Here is a 10,055-nt window from a genome sequence, read left to right as displayed (position 1 = left end):
TTCATCTAAATGCCAGGCTGCCCTTTCCCCTGCTGCCACAAGCCCTTCTCCGAAGCCAGCCTCTCGGTCCTGAGACACAGGTGACCGTGTGCTTGCACTTCCCCCTGGCAGAGAAGATGCAGAGCCTGGCACTGGGTCCTGAGTATTTGCACAAGCAGAGTGTTGGCATCAACTTGTGTGACAACACACTTCCTTGTTTCCTGGCAGCAGGGCCTTGCGTTATTGCTATGAGTACATCAAAGCACAAAGCTGGTGGCCCAGGACTAGCATAAGGAAAGCCTCTCCTCCCCTCTCCCCTCTCTTCTTTCGTCTGCAGGCAAAAAGGCAAATATAATTTCTCTCCTTTCAGCATAGATGCAATGTTTTCCGTTCTTTTGGCCAAGGTCATCACCCGACACCAAGCTGTACCTTCACCACCAAAATAAACCTGTTTAACAGTAGAGTACCTGGATGCTGGCAGAATATAACTCAGCAGTTTAGGAGAAACCATTTTGCAATTGCCTCTGCCTGCAACCTGACTCTCATATGTCCATTTTTTTAATGCATATTAAATTAAAAGGCATTTAATGCATATATGCCTTCCCCCGGACTCCTTTATTCTTTCTTTCTAGTCATTTTTTCCTACCCTGGATAGACACATTGCTTTTTAAATCTGAGTATTATCAGCCCACAGTGATGGAGTGGTCACTACCAAAGCAGAAAAGTCTATTTAACCAAAGTGAACAAACATGGGCTATTGCACAAACACAGGCTGAGCACAGGGAGAACAGATACGGCACTGTCATTCCTGTCCTGGAGCTCACAGACCAAGAAAGTGGGACAGGCACATGGCTGAATTAGTCAGAAGGAAGTTCCATACGAGGCATGAATGTTATTGGTGTTTGAGTGAAAGGATGATCCCCTCAGTTCATCCCAGCAGGATCACCAAGTATCTTTAGGATTGGAAACTGGCAAAGCAGCATTGCCCCAGGTTACCGGATATGGCTTAGTTGGTGTGGTGGGTCATGATAGGAAGACGAATGGGGGTAAAATCTTACCAAAGGATTGGGAGAAAAGGAAGGAGGCAAAAAACGTGTGGCCACACAAGATGTGATGGAGAAAGGGAGGTGGGCGTGTAGAAGGCTGCAGTCAAGCTCATTTGCAGACGATGAAGGTAGGTGTGTAGGCATCTAAAATAGAGTAGAAAGAGTCACTGAGGTTTAAGTCAAGAAACTATGAGATGTGGACAAAGAAAGCTGTCAATCTTGATGCTGAAATCCCAAAGTGGACATCAGGGCAGGGGACAGAAAAGTCTGGGAGAATCAAAGTCCCGAAACAACACAGAGCGGCCAGAGTACAGGAAGCAGTATATGGGTTTAGGAAGAGGGGAGTAACAGCACGAACTTCAAAAGAGAAGGACTGTTGGGAGGAGGTAGCAGAACGATGTCCCAGAAGGGAGATGAGGCACTGGCCACATGCTGACCCGCATCCCTGGGCACTGGGGTGAGATGTGCAGAGTTGAGGAGGAATGGGGAGGAGTGTGGTGATGAGAGACTGTCTCTTCTCAGTGGAATCAAGCTCTGGGGACCACAGAAGGAGCGGGGTGATGAGAGTCCTGGAGAAGAATGCAGGCTGTGGGCTGGGTTGGGGGTTTCCGGCGTGGTGACTTTGCATATGCTGAGAGGATGTGGAGAGAGATGAGGCTGGGGAGGGCCTGGAGGGGGCAAGGACAGGGACCTGCCATGGCTGTGGTCTGGACTGTAACCTGTGTCCAGTGTCTGCTCTGCTTCTAAGCTGCTTTCATAAAGAATACAGATGGCCGGAAGCCATGAAAAGATGACCCTTCTTACAAGTAATCAAGGAAATGGGAATTAAAATGCATGACCATGGGCTTCCCTGGTGGCGCAGTGGTTGGGAGTCGCCTGCCAATGCAGGGGACACGGGTTCGTGCCCCGGTCCGGGAAGATCCCACATGCCGCGGAGCGGCTGGGCCCGTGAGCCATGGCCGCTGAGCCTCTGCGTCCGGAGCCTGTGCTCCACAACGGGAGAGGCCGCAACAGTGAGAGGCCCGCGTACCGCAAAAAAAAAAAGCATGACCATCACTCCCTAAATGATGCTAATCCAAGCCACAGTGGGGATGAGCTCTCCCAGAAAAAAAGCAGAGAATGAGGAAAATAAGACGACCCAGTGTTAAATGCTGCAAGGAGGGCAAGGCTGCAAAGAGGCAGGGGTGCAGCAATCAGAGAGACAGCAGGTGTGGCGTCTCAGAAGCCAAAGGGCCGAGCACTTCAGAAGAAGGGAACAGTTGGGGTGCACGGTGCGGCTGAGAGACCAGCTGGCAGGTCAAGCAAGGTGAGGACTGGGCAATGGCCATGGATTTGGCAATGTGGAGGTCCCCGTTCACCGAAGGGAAGGAGGGTGGAAGAGTCAGGATGCCTAGTCTTCCGTAGAGGCTGTGTCATGGCAACAGGGGTGGATGAGGAGACGGGCTGTCTCCCTTGAGACATGGCAGCTGTGAGTCGGGGTGTGGAGGACCCTGGACCTGAAGGAGGGGGGAGGGAAGAGGCCTCAGCAAGGCAGCCGGAGGCCAGGCCTCAGGGGGAGACAGCCAGAGTGGGGCTCCAGTGACAGGCGGGAACAGCAGCGTCCAACTCCAGCAACGTGGCATTGACAACGGAAACAGAACGTCCTTGCAGTTGGTACACGGGGAACCTTTCTTTTTTTTCCCAATATTCCATAAATTGTTCTGAAATAAAAGTGCTCTCAAATGTAAACAGCTAGAGCCTCTTCAGAGGGAGATCTGGCAATATCATTCACCACTTGCGATGTACAGACCTTCACAGTTCCCTTCTAGGAATTTCCCACATGGAGCAGCGCTGTCCCTGCTCATGGACGTGCCCTGGAGCTGCACGGTCAGCACAGCAGCCACCAGCCCCGTGGGACTCTCCAGCACTTGCGATGTGGCGAGCAGGACCATGACTGAGGAATTGGCAGTTCGGTTTTATCTAGTTCAAATTCACTGAAATGTAAGTATGGCATGTGGCTGGTGGCTACTGTATCGGACAGCGCAGCGGAGATAGGCTCTCATGGGGGTGGGAGTAGGCAGAGATATATACTCACTGAGGCACGGCGAGTAACGGAAGAAGATTGGAACCTAAATGTCCATCAACAGGGCGCTAGCCAAGGAAATTACAGCCCATCCAGATAATGGAATGTTAACCCTGAAACAAGCCAAGGTGTATTGCTAAGTGATAAACGGGGGTTGGGGGGCGGGACAGGCAAGACAGTGCAGAGTATAGTCATGAACTGCTGTAGAAAAGGACAGGATATGTGTACATAAATGTGGATGCACTGACTATATGGAAAGACACCCCAAATGGGAGCATTCCCTCCAGGGAGAGAAACTCAGTGACTGGGTATCAGGCAGAAAGAAGATTTTTTACCTTTTCCACCTTCAGAATAGGGTGCCATGTACAGCTGACCCTTGAACAACGCCGGGGTTAGGGGCGCCCACCCTGCATGCAGTGCAAATCCACGTATAACTTCACAGTGACCCTCCGTATCCATGGTTCCGCATCCACGGATTCAACCTTGGGTGTCGTAGTACTGAACGGATTTAGTGAAAAAAATCCACATAGAAGTGGACCCTCGCAAATCAAGCCTGTGTTGTTCAAGGGTCAGTTGTCCATGCTGTTGCTTATTCAGGTTAATTAATGAATCAATTAAAATAAAAATAGAAATAAAAAACTGGTTTATAAGAAATGCGTAGAAGCTGCAGAGTCAGGCACTATGTAAATTATCTCAAGTGGGCAGATCACATTTTTTCAATAGACATTTTGACACACACAGATCTGTAACACCCCCCCACGCTGCAGCTGGCCCCAAGGACTTCTGACTTGGCTCTGAAATTTGTTCTGGTAATCAATCTGGCTTCTCCCCTCTGCCCGCCCAGGTTCAAATTAAATTGTACACATGCTCTGCGATTCAGCCTAACAAGTCTGGCCAGAAAAGTTGGCCTCGGTGTCATTGTTGCTTGGCTGGAAGGAAGGGGCAGACAGAGCACAGCGCCCCGTTTCCATAGTGCCCTGTGGCAGCTTAACCACCTTGGATTTGCGTAATCCCCTTGAACGGAAAGGAAATGTCAACTGAGGGGCAGTGTGGTGTCACAGGAGGCCCTGGCTGGCAGGACACCTGTTGTCTCAACCCAGCTTGAGCACAGACTCAGCAGGCTGTCAGCCACACTCCTGTTCCCCAGATGGACCTCAGTTTCCCCCTCAGGACCAAGAGGCGGTTGAGTGGGCTGTAGCTCTGGCACCCAGGAACCCACAGCTCCTTTGTGGCTGGGAGGACAGCGCGGGTTCGGATGCACTAGCCCACACTGGGGGAGACCCTCAGGGCTGCGGTACAGGTCTGACTGGATGCCACGGAAATGCCCTTCACTCTTCTCCCCGTGTGCTCTCCCCAGGGCTCTATTCCCCCTGCCTGCTTGCAGTGGGGAGGGCCGGGGCTTTGGAGACACCCAGCCCAGGTTGGGACACCGGCTTGGCATCAGTCTGACGCTCAGCTACTCCACCTCCACGGGACTGTTAGGAGCATTCGCCCAGACAGCTGTGTACCCACTTGTACACAGCTGGTGCTCATGAAGGACGCCTCTGCGCTCTCCCCACACTGCTCCCTCGGGCTCCAGTCTGTGGGGTTCTGGCTGAGAACGGTGGTGGATGCAGATGCAAGCCCATTTTGCTGCCATTATTATTATTACTATTCCCAAAGCTTTCTTTCCTGTGATTTTAATCAGAGAAGGTTCTGATGGAGCCAACCACCCATCCTCCTACTCCCTTAAACCCACTTAATTGTAGATTAAGCCAGATTGTTACAAATTTGCAGCCAAAAATTAAATTAAATTTAAAAGCCAAATGATTCCAAAATCTATCCTTCAAGAGCCTTTCTTCCATCCCTCCTTCCTCGAAAATCTATCCATACTCAGATAAAATATGTCTAGAACCTGGTAGCTGCCCTCAGCAGCTTCGAGGCTGGTGGGGGAGACAAATTCAGAAAAAATCCATTGTAATCCCGCAGGTGCTACCACAGAACAGGGGTGTGTGTGATGAGAAGAGGTATCAAGGAACACTTCCTGAAGGAGGTGACCTGAGCTCAAAATAAGAGTAAGCATTAGGAGGCAAATGCGGGGGATGAGGGGTGAGGGGGGTAGTTTCCAGCAGAGAGGATGCACGCATGGACAAAGGGCAGGGGGCAAAAATGACAGTCTGTGCCGTAAACTACCAGCAGTTTAGAACATAATGTGAGGGAGGAAGGGAGGCTGTAGCAGGCTGAATAACAGCCCCCAGAGATAACAGATCCTAACCCTGGAATCTGTATGTGTCACTTTATTTGGAAACGGGGTCTTTGCAGATGTGATCAAGTTAAGGATATAAAAATGGGGAGATTATCCTGGATTACCTGGGTGGACCCTAAATGAGATCACATGTACCCTTAAGAAACGGAGGCAGCAGGAGATGTAACTGCACAGAGGAGGAAAAGGCCACGTGACCACGTCGGCAGAGACGAGTGATGCAGCCACAAGCCAAAGACCTACCGGAGCCACCAGAAGCTGGTAGAGGCAAGGAACAGGTTCTCCCCTGGAGATGAGATGAGAGATGAGAGTCTGACAGAGAACAGACAGTCAGGACTGCTGCGCAGGGCCCATTCAAGAGCGGTTTATGAGACAAAATTGCTCTCTGGGTTAAAGGGGGCCGAGAAACCCCAGAGCTGCCACAGGGCGTGTCTAACAAAAGGGACTGGTCGGGCTGCGGCAGTTCCCACTTCACACGGACACCCTGGGCCGGTGGCCCTGCCTCTGAGGGACCGACAGGGCTCCCTTCCTGGGCCTTGCACCCAGGCCTCTGAAGGGAGGGATGAGCCTCAGCCATCGTTAGGACCCCTCTCTAGCCCCTCAGGTGTGCGAGCGGAGCGCAAGCTGCCTCTGGGAGAGGACAGTTGGGATCCTGACGATACATCCCTAGGAGCTGGCATAGCACAGGTTTTTGTCCTGTTGGGACCAAGATAATTGGGGCATTAATGGAAATGCATTTCTTACCTATTTTCTGTCTGATTGAAAAGTACTTTGCAGTCATTTAGAGCCCTCACACCCCTATAATCAGAGCACATGTCACTCAGACAAGGCAGAAAACTGGGTCACCACACAGGCTCCAGAGCCTCTTGGATGCAATAAGCAAAGAGTGCAGGCCCACCCCCTTCCTGTGCCCCACCAAGGACATCGCCAGCTCTGTGCAGCCCCTCAGTGACGGCCAAATTCAGCAAACAGGCTGAATTTGGACTATCAGGGTACAAATTTATTTTTCTCCCATCTCTGCCTCGCATCAACTATGTCAGAGCTCCTTTTCTGTACCCCTGAACCGCCATCTCAGGAAGAGTCCATGGCCTTCTTTTAGTTTTAAGAATAAGTCTCATTTTGATAGTTCAACTCCCTTCCAGGGATCTAAAAGTCCAGTCAAATCTATTAGAAAACTCTGATCTCGGACCTTTCACAGCTTCTCCCCTCGCCCCTCTGTAGACCCCGTCTTCACTCCTCCAGGAACGGGATGAGGGAGGATGGAATGAGGGGGGAAGTGCAAAGTCGTCCTGCTCTCTGTGGGGCTCTCTTGGCCAACACCGGCCGTCACACCTTCGTCTTGACAGGCTGGCTCTCGTGTGGGCCCGTGGTGGGATCTCTGGAACCAGGCCCCAGCCCACCACCCACGCAGAGACCTCTGCCCCAGGTCTTCTGTGGTGGACATGGAGATGGCTGCCCAGACAACCCCCAAAGGAAGGGCCTGTTGCCCAGCTGCAGTCAGCCCCAGGGACAGTCACAGAGAGCTGTCATCCTTCCAATGGCAGGTCCACCGATGGCTGATGGCGGCCCGGGCATAGGGCCTGGCCAGCTCTGACAGGCACCTTTGGATCGGTTTAGGCCTGCAGCACAGCTCGGCTTCCCTCTGCCCACCCTGCCTCCTCCCCTCCCTTTCATAGTGCTGCTCCTGGGCCACTCCCTAATAAACAACCCCACACAAGTGTCTCAAGTCTGCTCCCCGGAGAACCCGCACGTGACCCCTTTAGCAAGAAGCACATGCACTCGGGCTGACGCCTCCCCACCCATCTCAGCTCCTGGCCCTGTGGCCCACCCCACCCAGGGTGCTGCTGCGGGGAGCCCTGAGCCCCGTTAGGTGAGTGAGGTACCGGCAATGCTGGCTCAAGGCCAGCTCCCCGCACAGTCCCCACTGAGCCACAGGGACCTTGGGGATGCCCCACTTATCCCTGCCCCACCAAACGCCAGCAGCATGGCCTACCCCGCTGCTGCCCCATCTCCCTTTGCCCCGCTCTGCCAGCCTCCCCACTCCAGGCTTCTCCCGGCTGGAAGCAGGCACCACCCTCCGTCTTCATGTATATGCCCTCCCCACTACCTGTGAGATACCATCAATGTTTTGCTCCCAAGAACTCTCTTGAACCCTGCCTTAGAGGTGGCATGGAGCAGGTTCTGGTTTTCTGCAACTCAGTACGCTCCCAGCCAGGGCATGAGACACCACCCTCCCCTTCTGGTAGGGGCCCCAAACTCTGCAAGCTCTTCCCCCATCACTTGACTTCAAAGCAGGGCCAAGCAGTCCTGGCTGTACAAAGCAGTCCTGCGAATTAGTTGTGCTTGCACTAGACTTGGAAGGAAGAAGAGAGGCAGAGATCATGGCCTCCCCGCTGCTTTGGCTGGGGAGATGTTGGGTTTTTCGTCAGTGTGGAGAGGTGGTGGCGGCAGTGGCTGCGGCGGCGTCCCCATCTCTGGGTCAAAGAGAGGCAGTGGTCTGGGGTCGCCCACGGCCTCAATCACTCCTGAAGCCCTGCCTTCCTGATGGGGCAGAGGCACCAGCTCTCTAGAGGGTCTGCAGGGTGTTCTGGGCCCTTCCAACAGTGTTGTAAACACTGAATTTCCAGTAACAAATCCTCTTCTACCTAAAACAGCCAAAGTGGTTTCTGTTTCCTGCAACTGTGAACCTGACTGGCACTGGACACCTTTTCAAATTCCAAATCTCTTCCCTCGCCTGGATGGGGTGGCGATCGTTGGATTCGTCTTGCCATCTTTTAAGTCCCGCATGGATATGACTAGCCCTTTCTCTTTATCAGCCCTTCTCATCCTCAACTGAGCACGTGAAATCCTTGGGGATCCTTGTTAAAATACAGGTTCTGATTCGGTGGGTCTTGGGTGAGGCCTGAGAGTCTGCATTTCTGACAAGTTCCAGGTAATGCCTTTGTAGTATTCCCACCCCAGACGTGCTGAAGAGCACAGCTTTAGTTTGTGAGGGTACTGAGCATCTGTGCTCCTCAGCTGGGCCGCTAGTGGAAGTTCCAGGGCAGCAGGAAGAAGCCCCTTTACCGTAAATCCTGCATAAGCAGGGCCTGGGCCAGGTGCGTGGGAGGCGCAAAGATGAGTCAGACACACTCGGGGCCTCCAGGATCAGTGAGCCATCTCCTACTGGGCACAGAGCCCGGTGGGCCGTGGGGACACAGCCTCCCGCCTTCTCCATGCCTGGTGACTAAAGGATTTGTCCCGCTCCCCAGGCACAAGCCAGCAGTGCTTCCTGCTTGGATAAGGGTTTCCGCTCCTCAACAGACGAGCACTTTAGCAGCACAGTGGGGCAAGGCGCTCATCCCAGAAGTGGACTAAGGAAGGAAGGCGCAGGGGGCTGCAGCTGCCGAGCTGGGCCTCTGCCCCAGTGACAGGGTGAGGGCATCATGGGTGGGCGAGGAGCAGTGGAACCACTGCTGGAAGGCCAGGCTGGGTATGCTCTGTAAACAGCCCTCCTGAGCCATGCGAGGGTCATCATGGGCAGAGTGGGGGCAGGGTCGGGCTTGGAATGCTGAGGGAAAGGACTGACAAGGGGCTGAGGCCAAACTGGGAAGGCCCTGCAAGGGAATTTGGGGTGCCCCTAAGGATCCTGAGCAGGGCTCTAATCAGAGGCATGACAGCATCGGGAGGAGATGGAGGTGGTGGCCCGAGGAGCAGAGACACAGGATAAAAGGGTTCCAAGGGCTTCCCTGGTGGCAAAGTGGTTGAGAGTCCGCCTGCCAATGCAGGGGACACGGGTTTGTGCCCCGGTCTGGGAAGATCCCACATGCCGTGGAGCGGCTGGGCCCATGGGCCATGGCCGCTGAGCCTGCGCATCCGGAGCCTGTGCTCCGCAAAGGGAGAGGCCGCAACAGTGAGAGGTCCGCGTACCGCAAAAAAAAAAAAAAAAAAAAGGGTTCCAAGTTCACATGTCCTCACACAAGCCCCGGATTATAGGAGCCCAGCTCTGTGGGCCTTATTAGCTATCTTTTATAAACAGACCCATTCACTCAGCTGTCTTTCATGTTTCTTCAAAAGCAGAACACTAAATGGAACACCAGATAAGAACATGTTGTCCATTTAGATCACACCAAAAGCATGTGCTTTTGAGGGGCAAATGGAAAATAGCCAGTAGAGCACTCAATAAATATGTGTTGAATGTGTCAAATGCATGAATGAATGTATAAGCCTAGAGCAAGCTGCCTTGGGCGGGGGTGGGGGGGGGGTGGTTCCAGGGGAGTCCAGGTCTGCCCTGATCACAGGCAGTGCGGCACTGGGCAGCCTGTTCCTTGGCACCATCCCTCTGCTCCAGCACACCCGGTCCAGATTCACTGAAGTGCTGACTGATCACTAGAAGTTTACAGATCTCTTTACTGACATGACATCTTGACTTAGTATGGCCAAAATAAAACTCTTGATTCTCATCCCCTCCCCAGAAACCCTTTCCCTCTCCCAGTCTAACGTAAGGTAGCTAATGAAACCACTTACCCAGTTCCGGCCAAAAAACTTTGGATGCATCCTGGATTCCTTTTTCTTACCTCTACGGGGAACTCATTAGCTGGTCCAGCTGGCCCTACCTCCAAAATATGTCCCCGTCTGACCACCTCTCACCATGTCTACTGCTACACATGTCTACTGTCTTGTCTGGCTTGTTGCCTTGGCCTCCTAAGTGACCTCCCTGTTTCCTACCACCCCTTCCCCTGAGCAC

This window comes from Delphinus delphis, chromosome 2, assembly GCF_949987515.2.
Source record: "Delphinus delphis chromosome 2, mDelDel1.2, whole genome shotgun sequence".
In the NCBI taxonomy this organism is placed as follows: Eukaryota; Metazoa; Chordata; class Mammalia; order Artiodactyla; family Delphinidae; genus Delphinus; species Delphinus delphis.
This window is presented reverse-complemented; position numbering follows the sequence as displayed.